Below are 15316 nucleotides of genomic sequence, written 5' to 3' on the forward strand. Positions count from 1 at the left end.
ATTTCATCACAGCAAAAATCTCTTATGATCTGAACATATCGAATAAAGAAAATTAAAATTAAAAAAAAAAAAAGCTTTTCCGATCAGTGAGAATATTGGGGGTCCCGTTCTAGGACACTAGGGACTCCTCATTTTATTTTGGTTTGGAATGAAATATGGGAGTGACTAAGCCTTCCCTTTGAGAGAAAAGTCCAAAAGGAGCTGGAAGGAGGGAAAAACGGGTATTTTTTTGGTTTAAAAAATAGAAGTCAATGGCAGAAGAAAGGGCTGGAGAGAAAGAGCAATTAACTGGAATAAGACAATGTAGCAGGGAAACAAGGGGGTGGTGAGGGAAAACTCTGGAGGGAAAAGCAGTTGCTCAAAGAGTTGTTGTTCAGTTGCTAAGTTGTGTCCAACTCTTTGCAACCCCATGGACTGCATGCAGCATGCCAGGCTTCCCTGTCCTTCACTATCTCCTGGAGTTTGCTCAGATTCATGTTAATTGAGTTGGTGACTCCATCCAACCATCTCATTCTCTGTCTCCCTCTTCTCCTTTGCCTTCAATTTTTCCCAGCATCAGGGTCTTTTTCAATGGGTCACCTCTTCACATCAAGTGGCCAAAGTACTGGAGCTTCAGATTCAATACTTCAAAGAGGCAGAGTATAAAATGAAAGATGAGAGACTTTGTAGAGGTCCTGACGTCTTTCATCCTTTTTAACTTTTAGACTCTCATTCATGGTGTGAGAACTGATTAGATACACCAGAGGGCCAGCTTGAAGGGCCAAAGGGATCATATTATCCAAGAAACTTCCTGATGATGGAATCATGCTCTGTACAGGTTAGTTTTTCCTTGACATATGACCTTGGCATAAGAGATAGATTTAATACTGTCATACAGAAGGGGTTAGCAAAGAGTCTAGATTTTCCCTAGCATCCTTTCATACTTCAGAAAAAAAGGAGAGGACCTTAGCCTGTATCACAATACAGATCTGATTGATTCAAACACACACCTCTGGAAGGGTCAGTTAGATTTAGAGTAAAATTTTTTTTTTAATCTAAATTCCAGAGGATTAAAATATCTCTGTTTGGGAACATCTTCCCTGGCACACAGCTGAAGTAAGTGTCTTCAGATGGTCATAGCCCTGATAGGTGGAGGCATAGTACTGGGGTACAGCATGCATCGGACTGGACTCCAGTAGAAGCTGATGATCCTTGTAGCAGGGAATTTTAATTGAGGATGGAGCCGGGGGTCAGGCGTATGTTAGGAGCCAAGTCAGCTGCCCAAGGGCCAATTAGGAAAAATTTCCATGTTATTTTGTGTCTTTCCAGATTTTTTTGTTTTAGAATTGTGCTATCTGAGAGGGAGTGCTGATATGGTTTCCATCCTTTCCAAAAGAGGACAGGAACTGGGAGGCTCTGAGAAGACTGGGTATGGTCTATACATCCCAAAGAACAGATCCAGTTAGAAGACAAGACACTCTTTGTCAAGCTATGCCAAGAATGCTATTGATTACCCCTTCCATAGATGAATTTAGGAAAAGCCCCCAAATTAAATTGCACTCAAAACACACGACATGCAGTCTCATATACTGTCCTTCTAAAACCTCAGTTGGGATATTCATAATAAGGTTTTGGTTTCTTTCCAGACTTAGGAGAACATTCATCCAAAATCACATTTTCAGGTCAATTTCTGCCAGATGTTATTAATACTTCAGATAATGTATGACAACTTTTCCCCCTTCCTTTCTCTTTTTTTTTTTTTGCTCAGAATATTGTCCCTTGAAGGTCCCCTTGTCTCTTTCCCTTATTTTCTCTTCTCCATTTTATAGTGGGTTCTCCTTAGAGGTAGACCCATGGATATCATCTTACTTCTCCAGGACTTTCACCTCCAAAAAAAGAGAAAAAGAGAGGCCATTTTTGTATATACCTTGACAGCTCAGAGTTTTCAAGACTGTGTCAATGTTTGGACAAGTCAAACCTTCCTCATGGGCTTCCCTGATAGCTCAGTTGGTAAAGAATCCACCTGCAATGCAGGAGACCCTGGTTGGATTCCTGGGTTGGGAAGATCCGTTGGAGAAGGGATAGGCTACTCACTCCAGTATTCTTGGGTTTCCCTGGTGGCTCAGCTGGTAAAGAATCCACCTGCAATTTGGAAGGCCTGGGTTTGATCCCTGGGTTGGGAAGATCCCCTGGAGAAGGGAAAGGCTACCCACTCCAGTATTCTGGCTTGGAGAATTCCATGTATAGTCCATGGGATCCCAAAAAGTTGGACACAACTGAGCAACTTTAACTTCACAAACCTTCCTCAGCAACAGCCATGGTGAGTTGGCTTCTTCCAGAAGAACATTCAGCCTGTGGCATGGGCCTCTGAGTTCCTGTGCATCAGCTTAGCTCACTGGCCTTGGCTGGCTCTTGCAATGATTCAAGCAAAATAACAGCTTAGATTATTGGACCAGAAAACTAAAAGCAGATTCTTTCATGTGTTTTTGATTGTTTGTTTCGTATGAACTTTATGTGAACAAAGTGACTTGTGGTGATTATATATACAATCAAGTCAAAACTTAAGAGAATCCCCTAAGACAAAATAGAAACTGTGGGAAAATGTTTATTTTATTAGGTATTTGTTTTGCCTATCCTCCAAACACTCATTTCTAGCACTTCTTTCTGGTTGGGAAGAGTTATTGTTCTGTAGATCTAAACCACTGTAGCAATCACATTTTTGATAGGGAAAATTTTTTAAGTGTATGAATTGAGGGGAGTTGTAGGAGTCTAAATTGAACATATCAGGACATTAATTTAGTCCTCCCTGCTTTTCATGGATTAGCATCATGCCCATGCCAACGGCCTGGTGTATTTTCTGTTTTTAATTTCCTCAATTTTTCAACTGTAGAATATTGTATCAAAGTGTCTTATTTCCTGGGAACAGAAAACACAAGTAAATATTTGAGAAATTTGATACAGGGAAATTTGTTTTGAAGCTTGTCAAAAAGATGCATGAAATCAAGCCCCAGTAAAATGCCATTCTTCCTCGCATCTGGTTTATTATGATTTGATGAAATTCTTCCTTGTAGCCCACTCCTGAATAATTTTATGACTAATATGTAAGTGGATGGATTACTTAAACACTGTGTGCTAACAATACCTGGCATTTTGGCTATTACGGAACAGATGAAACACAGAAAACTTAGATTGCGTTTATAGACTTCGGTTTAAGTCTTTCATTGAAACAATATCTTTTGACTCTATATTATTATAAATTAATATTTGAGGCTGCCTGAGACAAGAGTACAGATGGAAGCCTTAGCCCGCAGCCCTGCATCTTCTAGCCTCTCAGGAGAGGCCTTCCATGCAAGCAAACTGTATTAGTTTTCTGTGGCTGCTGACATGAATTGCCGGTAACTCAGTGGCTTAACCCAGGTCGGTTTACTCTCTTGCCATTCTGAAGGTCAGAAATCTGAAGTCAAGTTCTCAGCAGGAAAAAAAAAAAAAAAAGTTCTCAGCAGGGCAGCATTTCTTCTTGGGACCTTGAAGGACTAATCCATTGCCTTTTTTTAGTCTTCAGAAGCCACCTACATTCCTTGGCCCATGGCCCCTTTCTCTCAATCATTCCAACCTCTTGGTTTTGTCATTATTTTCTACTACTCTTATCTATCTGCCCCCCTCTTACAAGAGCTCTTGTGATTACAGTGGGCCCACCCAGCCAATCCAGCATAATCTTTCCAGCCTAATCCTTACCTTCATATGTCTGTCAAGTCCTTTAATCATGCAAGGCAGCATATTTACAGATTCTGGGGATCGGGAGGTGAAGACCTTTGGGAGGTCTACTACGCATGTGATCTCTCCAGTCCTGTGTTTCAAACTCTGTCCTCTAACCGCCTCTTCCACACACATGGACAAGGGATGCTCCACCTGCGTTTGGAAAGGTCAACCTGGACAAGGGTTCACATCGGTCCTACAGGAGGCTTGGGCGAGCTGGACAGGATAGTCTGGGATCCTGGGCAGTGGAAATGTGGTCTTGGTTAGGAGAAAGCCAGTACAGTGCTCTTGGTTGTCAGACTCCTTGATCCATAGGGGGGAATGTGGTCAAAAGAAGGCCTCTAGGGCCTCTAGGGCTAGAGGCTCAGCACAAGGCCCGTTGTTCAGATCCATAAGCAGCATTGCCTCTAGCAACCAGACAGGTGACAGAGTGGGGTGCCTGGAGCTGGACTGTGGGAAAAGGGAGACTGTGCCCTTTAAAGGAGGCAGCACATACACTGTCCCAGAGGAAGGGGACCCAGTGCTGCTACCTCTTCTGAGTGTTTTGAATAAAACTAGAAATCTGTTTTTGTTTTAAACGTGACATGAGACCAAAAAAATGTGCACCAATGCCATTCAACTCTCCAATTTATCACTGACCTCTGGTTTAAAGGAAAAAGCACAGAATCCCTAGGAATAGACAACACTGTGTTGAATGAATGACCAATAAATGTCAGTGCTAAGTTCAGAGATGATGCTTTAATTAAATTACTCAAAGCTGAAAACTTCATCCCTCATCATGCCACATTGTCCAATAGGCTCATCGGAAATTTGGCAGGGACTTTAAATGACATTATTAAGATAGATATTAATGAAGTGCCAGCAGTAAGGTGATGACTTTTATTTGGTATAATCGTTTTTTTTGTATTATGAATTTCATAGAAAAAATATTAAAGTCTATAAATTAAAATGCCAAAATAAAGCCCCAAGGAATTAAGTTCCAAAATCCAAATCTTTTGCTCTGCTGAGTTAAAACCTCAAAGGAATCAAAGCTCTAATTATTAAGACAACATTTAAAATCACTTCAGAAATTTCTAAGAAATTGCTTCACAGACATTTAGTCAAACAACAAATAATAATTGAGCTTCTACTATGTGTCAGGCCCTGTATGAGATACTCAGGATAGAACAGTGAACAGAACACAAGAACATCTTGCTCTTATGGAGTTTATATTTAAGGTAACACAAGTAAGTAACATTCATAGCATTTTAGTGATGGTTGCTAAGGAGAAGACAAATTGGGAAACTGGGAGTAAGATCAGTTTAGGATTTTAGAGGAAGGCCAATGATGGTCTCATGGAGAAAGTGACTTTTAAGTAAAACTTGAAGGCTATGAGGGAGGTAGCCTGGCAGAAGTTTGGAGGAAGGTTGTGCCGGGTACAAGGAGTACAAAGACTGAGGCTCTGCAGCAGGTGTGGGTCTGGAGTGTTTGAGGAGCAGCGGATGTCCCGAGTGGCCAGAGCAGAGAGCAGAGGGGAACGCAGGAGGTGGTGGTCAGAGAGGAAATGGGGGCCAGGTCATGTAGGGCCCTGCAGAGGACCTGGGCACTTTCAGTGCGATGAGTGCTCCAGAAAATTTCGAGGGGAGAAGTGATATCATCTGACTTCAAGTGCAAGTCAGTCCCCTCTGCCCACTGTGTTATGAAGAGGCTAAAGGAGATTAAGGGCAGAAGCAGTGACACCAGTGAAGAGGCCATTGCAATATTCCTGGCAGTGATTTGCAGTTTAAACTCAGTGGTGAAAGGGAGGCTTAGATTCTGGGTATATTTTGATGATCTAGATACCAGAGTTTTCTAATTTGTCTGGAGTGTGAGATAAAGAGCTGAGGATGACACTGTGGGTTTTGGTTTGAACAACTAGAGTGGAGCTGCCATTAATAGACTGGGAAAGACTGGGAGGGAGGGAGGTTTCGAAGCAAAGATCAAGGGGCCGTTTTGTATATACTGGGTTTTGTATATACGAGGTGACTATTAAACACACTCAAGAAGATGGGCAGGCATTTGAACATAGATGTCTGGAGTTCAAGGGAGAAGGGCCAAGCTGGAGATAGAAATGTGGTGATTATCACTATATAGATTTTACTTAAAGCCATGAGGCTGCATGAAATCACCTGGAAGGTACATATGGACAGAAAGGAGAAGAATTTTAGGACCTAAGACTTGGGGACTCCAACACAGGGATCAGGAAAATGGCAGGGGTGGGGAAACAGCAAAGGAAAATGGGGACAAGCACCTGGGAAGGTATAAAGGAAACCTACCAAGTAAAGAAATTGTTTCAAGGAGAAAGGACTAAACAACTGTGTCCAGTGCTGCTGGGAGGTTGGAGTGGGAGTACCAGGAACTGCCCATTGGGTGCAGCAACATGGGAGTCAGCAGGGGCTTTGATCAGAGTAGCCTCCACCAAACTGATGGGCACTGATGCCTGAGTGGGGCTGAAGTTTTCCTTCAGCAACTATAGGCTGGCTGTCTTCCATGGTTGCTTTTTAGTAAATCTGAAGAGTTGATGGGACACTTGAAAGTATTATAGCAGTGGCCTCATACACATGAAATTAGAAAACAAGATAATCCATGGTTCCTGAAGAAACTACATAAGGCACAAGGATATTCCCCAAACCAAGTGTTTAGTATTGCCAAATACCACAGCAGAAATCCAATGACATTCAGTGAAGGAGGTAGCTAGAGAAAAGCTTGATTAGTTTCACCAAAATCCAGTGAGTCAACAAAATGGAGACCAAGACTTGTGAACTCAATCTGAATGGGAGAAATACACACCATCAGAGAAATACCACTACCATCAGAAAGAGGAGAGAGAACACCTCACAGTGATAAGCTCTGCATCCCTAAGCGTATGCTGAGAGCGTTCATGTTTCTGCAGGCAGCTGGTCCTAGGAAGAGGAAGAAGAGAGTGAGAAAGGGCTGGAGCTACACCTGCCCAGTTCCTGTCCCCAAGTGTCTGATTGGAGAAAACACTGCTTCTCTCCAGGACAGTGAGGCCGGGAGGAGAGAGGCTGGGAATATCCCTCCAAGAGTTCCCACATAAGTGCAAAAATCAGGAAAAAGGTTTTGACTTCCATAGCCCAAAGCCCCGCCAGGGAAGGAAATTCAAACTATTGTATTTGGTTAGTTCTTTGGTATCAGTGTGATTAGGCGTGGGTGAGCTTTCATTATTCAAACTCTTATACTGGGAAATCAGGAAGTGGGTTTAGAGTATTTAAGCCACAATTTTAGATCCATATGTGTACAGGTCTGTGGATCAGGGAGAAACTAGAAGCCCCTGACTTCTTGTTTTTGAGTCCCTGAGTTCCATCTGCAGATGGGAGCAATTGAGTTAACTCACTCTGATTTTTGTGGTTACCTGATGAACAATTCTGAGTCCTACATTCAAAGTAGATAAAGGTTACAAGTACTCTTTGTCCTTCCAGTAAATTAGAACAATCCTATATGGCACATGCAGACCTTTTTTGGTCAAATCTTTATAATAATCTGTTTTTTATTGCTTTAACATGTCTAGCTCACTCCCCTCCCTCTTCTGGTTGCTCCCCTTTTCTCCATCAGCATTGAAGAGTCCAGTCTTACACACAGGTGTCCATCATTCATCCCATAAGCCTCATTCAGCACTAGCATTCCAGCACCCTAGAGTGCAGGGGGGCTTCTGATGGTCACAGTCCTATCTTCTCGTAGGTCTTTGATATCCACGTGTAGCAAGTAGATGCATTTTACTCACTGTTAGCCTCTTAGAAAGAGGCTGGAGCTCAGCGTTGCCTTCATGGGTGATCTGATGCAAAAAGCTTCCTGAAAATGTTTCCTGAACCACCATATGGCAGTAAGAAGTCTTGCTTCATGTGTCTTATAAGGTCGATTGATGTTCTAGGAAGTATGTGAAAACGCTTACAAAGTACACAGTCCTCTCTGATTGTCAGGCAGTGTTCTGATCACAGATTCGTGTAGTTCACGTCTCTGTCCCATTGCACATTAAAGTCACAGGTCTCCTCAGAGTGCTTTTGTGTTTTACAAAGCGCTTGATAGCTCCCCGTTATGACATTGATATTATGTGGAATGATAAGGAGTTGAATTCCATTTCCGTGGAGTAATGGACTCCTGCCCTCCAACGCATCATGCCTAAATTTCTAATCCCCCACTGTTTTTAAGAACCACAGAATGGAATGCTAGCCCAAACTCTCCTGGCTGCTGGGGTAAAGCAGATGATAGAGGAAGCTGGAGTTGTTTTTTTTTTTTTTTTTTTTAAGTGAGAAACATGGCTTTAAGACCTTCCAAAAAGAAGAGAGAGGAGATCCAATCTTCTAAAAATTGAAAGCAGATCTTTGGCAGAAATCAAGCTGACAAATGGCAGGAAGCCTCATCCCTGTAGTTACAGAACCAATATTCAGGTTGAGGGAATCAATCTAGCTGTTCAAGGAAAAACCTCAGAGTTGAGGAAAAATGGGCATAAGAGACGGAGATACCACATTCACCCCTGCCGTGTCTCACACCTGGTGAAAGGCAAGGAGAGGCTTCGGAGTGGACTGTCAGGGGCCTGGTGATGGTGCGAAGGAGGCAGTGTGGGAGGGGAGGGAGCAGGCTCTGGGGTCAGTCTGTGTGGACTCGAGCCCAGGCCCACCGCTGAGCCGCTGTGAGGACTTAACGGTCTTGACTTTCCTTCCGGAGCCTTCACTTCTTGTAAGGAGGGAATGACAAGAGCCCCGCCTCATCAGGGTATTGGAAAGTTAAATGAAAAATTATGGAAAGTTGGCAGCAGAGCACTTGGGAAATAGTAAATGCTTACAAGCATCTACTATAATTAATTCCTTTAAAAAAACTGAAGTATAATTGATGTTGTGTTAATTTCTGATGTGTAGCAAAGTGATTCAGATATATATATATATCTGAATATATATATGTATATATGTACATTCTTTTTCATATTCGTTTCTATTATGGTCTATCATAGGATATTGGATATAGTTCTCTGTGCTATACAGTAGGAAATTGTTTTTCATTAGTGCTGTTTTAAAAGTACAAACTGCCAGAGAAAGCTGAAAAAGTTGGCTGTTAGTCACAGGAGCAAGACATGTGACCAGACTTTGACTCTTCCTAAATTACCGTAAGGGTTCTATTGCCCTCATTAAGGAAAACTAGTGTTAGATTTTGAGCTTCCCAAGTGGCACAGTAGTAAAGAATCTGCCTGCCAACTCAGGAGATGTAAGAGACATGGGTTCGATCCCTGGGTCAGGAAGATCCCCTGAAGTAGGAAATGGCAACCCATTCCAGTATTCTTGCCTGGAGAATCCCATGGACAGAGGAGCCTGGCAGGCTACAGTCCATGGGGTTGCAAAGAGTCTAACATGATTGAGAACACACACACACACAGTGTTAGATTTAAACAGAAAGTGACAGTAGTCAAAGTTATGAGAAATGGGCAAAGCTGTTTGTGGGTATTTTTCATTTAAAAATTTTTATCCAAATTATGTTCCATCTTTATTATGTTATTAAAATTAATCACTAGTTAATATTTGCTTATAATTAGAGTAGTTTACTTTTAGAAAAAGTGGATGCTAAACATTTTCTAACTTTTGTCTAAAACTTAGATGAAGCTGAAGAAAGGCTTCATGGGTCATGATTAAGAAAACATTACTTATCTGAAGCCAATCCCTATATGATAGACTTTGTGTCTATGGCCTCAAAGGGATAACTTGGTTAGGAGAAATGCAGTGATTCCTAGAGTATTTCACAATTGCATAGTAGTTCATTAATTACTAATCAGATTTACTTTAATTTATATGTAACAGTAATTTATATGTAACTTTTTTATTTATTTATTTTTAATTGAAGGATAATTGCTTTACAGTATTGCATTGGTTTCTACCAAACATCAACATGAATCAGCCATAGGTTTACCCATGTTCCCCCCCACTTGACTGTACCTCCCACCTCCCTCCCCATTCTACCCCTCTAGGTTGTTACAGATCCCTGGTTTGAATTCCCACTGGCTATCTATTTTATATATGGTAATATATGTTTCCTTGTTACTATAGTTAGCAGTAACTATGTTCCTGTATAGCAGTGCCTGAAACAAATTTTTGTAATTTGATTCATTTAACTTATGTTATAATATTAACTTATAATATCTGCGAGATGTCTTGTTTCATATTGGTTTTAATTCACAGTAGCTTCTAATTTTTTGTCAGTTGTAGTAATTAAAAACCTATAAGTGAATACTTAGTGGTATCAGAGAACACAATGGTCTTCTTTACTATTTAAGGCCAGTGTAGTAATGAACCCTTTTGCAAACTTGAGAGGGTTTGTTTTGTAATAACAATTCTGTAATTATGAGATAATAAGTGGTTATAAGTTCTTTGAGGGCAAGAATTGTATCTTCTATCTATCACAGTATCTTACAGTGAAAAACAAAAACACCTGTTCATGAAGCCATGCCATGGGTACGCATGCAGCCTTAAGAACTAACTTGCTGCCTATATGGTTTCTACGTTGGTGAACACTAATTTTCTCACCTCTCTTTCTACCTCATGAAACCAGAGAATCTCAAATGGAGTCATATATGTGAGAAATGCAATCCAATATGTGAGAAGAAAGTGGGAGTCTAAAGTTGTCTTCATGGGATGAGGTTGTTGTTCAGTCACCAAGTCCTGTCTGACTCTTTGGACTCCATGGACGGCAGCACACCAAGCTTCCCTGTTCTTTATCGTCTCCTGGAGTTCACTCAGACTCATGTCCATTGAGTCAGTGATGCCATCCAACTATCTCATCCTCCATTGCCTCTTCTCCTCCTGCCCTCAATCTTTCCCAGCATCAGGGTCTTTTCCAATGAGTTGGCTCTTTGCATCAGGTGGCCACAGTGGAGCTTCAGCTTCAGCATCAGTCCTTCCAATGAATAGTCAGGATTGATTTCCTTTAGGATTTTCAGCAGGTACTCACCCATTTATCCGATGATTCATTGCCATTTAATGTATCTGTCCTTTTACACTGCAATTTTCTTCAAGTAGACCACTTATATACTTCAATTAGTTGTTTTCTCCTTTAAAAATATAATCATACGTGTGGTCTTAAAATCCTGGATTTGCATTGCTCAGGCCGTGTCTTCAAGTTTCTTTGTGAGTTCTTTGTTCTCTACTCCTCCCATCCAGATGTTCAACCCATGCTTTTCTCATCTGTCTGTATTGTGCTTTTCCAGAAAGAAGCGTGGTGGGACTACCCAGTGGGGGCTGAAAACCCCAGTGACCCAGAGAGGGAGGGCAAGAGTTTACCGAGCTCCTAAGTGAGTTTCCCTGAGGGCAAGGCTAGCCCAGTCTCTTGGCTCCTTAACCTCTATAACTAACACAAGCCAAGAAAAGCACAGCCTCCTGTATTCGTTTCTTTTTGGTGCTGTAACGAATTACTACACACTAATGACTTAACACAAATTTCATTATCTTACAGTTCTGGAGGCCAGAAGTCCAAAGTGCATTTCATTGGGCTAAAATCGAGGTGTAGGCAGGACTGGTTCCCGCCAGAGGCTCTAGGGCAGAATCTGTGTCCTCATTTTTTCCACTTTTAGAGGCTCCCAGGTTCTTTGTCTCCCAACTCTCTTCCACCATCTTCAAAATCAGCGACAGTGGGTTGAGTCCTTTTCCTATCATGCTGCTTGGACCTCTTCCTGATTTTTAACCCTGCCTCCCTCTTCCACATTTAAGGATGCTTGTGATTGCACTTCCCAGATAATCCAAAATATTTTTTCATTTTAAGGGAAGCTGATGAGCAAACTTAATTCCATATGTAACCTTAATTCCTCTTTGTCTGTGACCTAACCAGGAGTCCATCCCAGGTCAGGTTCTGGGGATTAGGAAGTAGGCATTTGTGGGGAGGGGGCATTGTTCTGCCTCCATAGCTTCCCTTGAGCAGTCATTCCCAGTGTGTGACCTTCAGGACAGCTGTGTCGGAATCACTGGCTGGAGATAGAGGGAATTCAGTGCTGATTAAAATAAAAAACCCTGGGCTCTATGAAAGCCAGAGAATCAGAGTGTCTGGGAACAGAGCCCAGGACTACATCTTTACAAGTTTCTCTGCTGATTATTACAAACACTAGAGCTGAGAATCATTGTATTCAAGTATTTAGCCTACCTTAAAAAAAAGAACCAACTTGTTTTATTCAGTAAGTTCATTATAGATTATGCTGTTTCATTGTAGAAAAATTAAAATATTTACAAAAGGGGTTTTTTGGGATGTGCCTTTTTAGTATTAAAACTGGCAAACCAAAATGCATTAGTTCCCCTGCTAATTTCTTTAACTTAGTTAACTTATGATTTCTCCAACCTCTTTGAAGCAGAGATAGTTACTGACAATGGGAGAAAAAGAACTAAATCATGTCCTCCCTCTTTTACCTCTATTCCTTCCATGCCTCCATCTTCTCAGTAGACAACAGAGTTTGACTCACTACCCTATTCTGCATGTAAATCTCTTCCCCCTTTTCTTTTGGAAATAGGGGACCAAATTAGAGATGCCATAAGAAGAGTAAAAGTCAGATGAATGACATTAGTGGAAAAATCTGAAGTCAGTGTTACATTATTTCTTCTGGACTTGTTCTTAGAGACTAGAACTCAGTGAAAAATCAGAATCCTATAGAAGAGAGAAGTCTTTGAATGTGTAGATACATGCATCTATTATCTTGGCTGTGTCAGTGTTATATTGTGTTTGGGATGGGAGCCATGTTGGAAATTCAGTATGCCAAAGAGAAAATGAGTCTTATTATCCAGGTAGGTCTTACTAAAACTCTGTCATCCGAAAGAACTATGAATCAAAAAGGAGACAGAGTTTGAGGAGGAAGATGGGCGTTGTATTTAAAATTAAATCACATCCTCTGACATCTTATCATTTATTCTGTGTTTTGCTATGCTAGAACCATATGGTACCAGTGCTTGGCTCATAAGCAGTTTTGATATTGCCTTCATTTATCAAAACAAGTAGGCACTTGGACACAGAGTTGAAAGAGCTTGCAGCATGGTGGAGAAGAGAATCAAAAATATATAAAACAGGGACTTCCCTGGCAGTCCAGTGGTTAAGACTTCACCTTCCAGTACATGGGGTGTGGGTTTGATCCCTGATCAGGGAGCTAGGATCCCACGTGCCTAGTGGCTAAAAAACCAAAATGTAAACAGAAGCAATATTGTTAAAAAATTCAATAAAGGCTTTAAAAATGATCTACATCAAAATAAATCTTTAAAGATATATATATGTGTGTATATATGTGTGTGTGTGTGTATATATATATATATATACATATATATGTGTGTGTGTGTGTATATATATATATATATGTATATATATATATATATATATTTAGTGTTAGTCAGTCATTTGTGTCTGACTCTTGGTGACCCTGTGGACCACAGCTCTTCAGGCTTCTCTGCCCATGGAATTCTCCAGGCAAGAATACTTGAGAAGTAGCCATTCCCTTCTCCAGGGGATCTTCCCAATCCAGGGATTGAACCCAGGCCTCCTGCATTGCAGACAGATTCTTTACCATCTGAGCCACCAGGGAAGCCCAAAATCCTGCCAGTGGTGGCCTGTATGGGGATATGTATATATGTATATGTATATATATGTGTGTATATATACATATACATATAAAACAGAGTATGATGGTGAAGTGCTGTAATTTTTAGCTGACTGGAAGGAATAACTTATGTGAGAAGTGGGGAAGGACTTAAGGAAGTCATCATTAAAGGTAGACATTGAACTGACTTCTTAAAGAAAAGCAGGAACTTGCTTTTATTTCCAAATTTTCAAACTTAACTTGTCAAACACTGTATCTTCCTTTCTAAACTTGCGCATTCACAGGGCAGAGGAGGCAGGCAAAGTACCTACCTTCCAGTTTCTCCTTGGAGAAGTTTGATTGCACACTTTCCCACCTGCTCTCTGAGGGTTGGGTTTCTAATTAGCCTGGGTCCTGACTGCCATCCTTTCCTTTGGGACACTGATGGGTCTTGATGTACCCTCAACTGCTGGGAGCTACTAACAACAAAGAGAATAACAGAAATTGCAAAGGTTTGAGAGGCAATTAGGAGCTTGGGCCAGACTGCTTGATGAGGCTCATCTCCAACTCAAGATCAAAACTAGAAGAGGTGGCTGTTTACCTAATGTGCAGAAAAAAACAGAATCAAGGAAAATAAAGAAACAAGGGAATGTATTCTAAACAAAAGAACAAGGGACATCTCCAGAAACCTATCTTAATGAAAAGAAGATAAGTAATTTATCAAATAGAGAGTTCAAAATAATGATCATAAAGATAGTCACTGAGATCAGGAAAACTGTGCATGAATAAAATGATAATTTCAACAAAGAGAAAATGTTAAGAAGTACCAAACAGAAATCATAGAGTTGAAGAATACAGTAACTGAACTAAACTATTCAACAATGGGCTCAAAAGCAGGTTAAATCAAGCAGAAGAAGGGATCCACAAATGCTGTGGAATTCATCCAATCAGAGCAGTAGATAAAAAAAAAAAAAAAGGAAAAAGAGTCAAGATAATTTAAGGGACCTATAAAACATCACTAAGTGGACCAATATATGTATTTTAGGCATCCCAGAAGGAGAGGAGATAGAGAAAGGAGTAGAAAGCTAATTCAAAGAAGTAATGTTTGAAAACTTCCCTAATCTGGGGAGACGGACATCTAGATCCAGGATGTCTACAAAGTACCAAATAAGATAAATTTAAAGAAAGCCACACCAAGACACACTATAATTAAACTGCCCAAACGTAAAGACAAAGAGAAATTGTCTTAAAAGCAGCAAAAGCAATTTGTTATGTACAAGGGAACACCCATAAGACCACAAGTAGACCTCTCAGCAGAAACCTTACAGGCCAGAATAAAGTGGGATGAAACATTCAAAGTGCTGAAAGAAAGAAAAAAACTACCAACCAAGAATACTCTAACTGAAAAAATTATCCTTCAGAACTGAGGAAAAGATACAGCTTTCCAGACAAACAAAAGTTAAGAGACTGTCACAACTGGGCTGGTCTAACAAGAAATGTTAAAGGGAGTTCTTCAAGTTGAAATGAAAGGATGCTAATTAATAACATGAAAATATATGAAGATATAGCACACTGACAAAGTAAATATATAAATTCAGAATACCCTAATATTATAATGATAGTGGGTAAATCACTTATAATAACTCTAAAGTATAAAAGCAAAAGTATTCAAAAGAGCTATAGCAACAATAATTTGTTAATGGATATACAGTATATAAAGATGTAAACTGTGACATCAAAAACATAATATATGGCGGGGGGTAAAAATGTAAAGCTTTTTGTTCATTCAAAGTTAATATCAGCATAAAATATATGGCTATAACTATAAGGTGCTTTATGAAATATGCACAGTAACCACAAAGCAAAAACCTATAATATACACATAAAAGATAAAGACAAATGAATCAAAACATACCACTACAGAAAAATCATTAAATCAACAAAGGAAGAGAGCAGAGAAGAAGAAAGGAACAATAGGCGTTATAGTTGCTGACGAACAACATGGATGTTAGGGACACT

General features: G+C 40.4%; 1 protein-coding gene across 7 annotated transcripts in view; it reads left to right on the forward strand.

Moving 5' to 3' along the window:
- The window catches only part of NCALD (neurocalcin delta), a 435844-nt gene that overhangs the window by 275930 nt on the left and 144598 nt on the right, over nucleotides 1-15316 (forward strand). Inside the window, exon 5 of one of the 7 annotated variants that reach the window (XM_061123649.1) lies at nucleotides 705-817. The exons of the other annotated variants lie outside the window; for them this stretch is intronic. The gene's annotated coding sequence lies outside the window, so the exon portion shown is untranslated. The remainder of the gene's footprint in view (nucleotides 1-704; nucleotides 818-15316) is intronic. 7 annotated transcript variants of the gene reach the window in all.

The sequence above is a fragment of the Dama dama genome, chromosome 21, assembly GCF_033118175.1.
Source record: "Dama dama isolate Ldn47 chromosome 21, ASM3311817v1, whole genome shotgun sequence".
NCBI classification, from domain to species: Eukaryota; Metazoa; Chordata; class Mammalia; order Artiodactyla; family Cervidae; genus Dama; species Dama dama.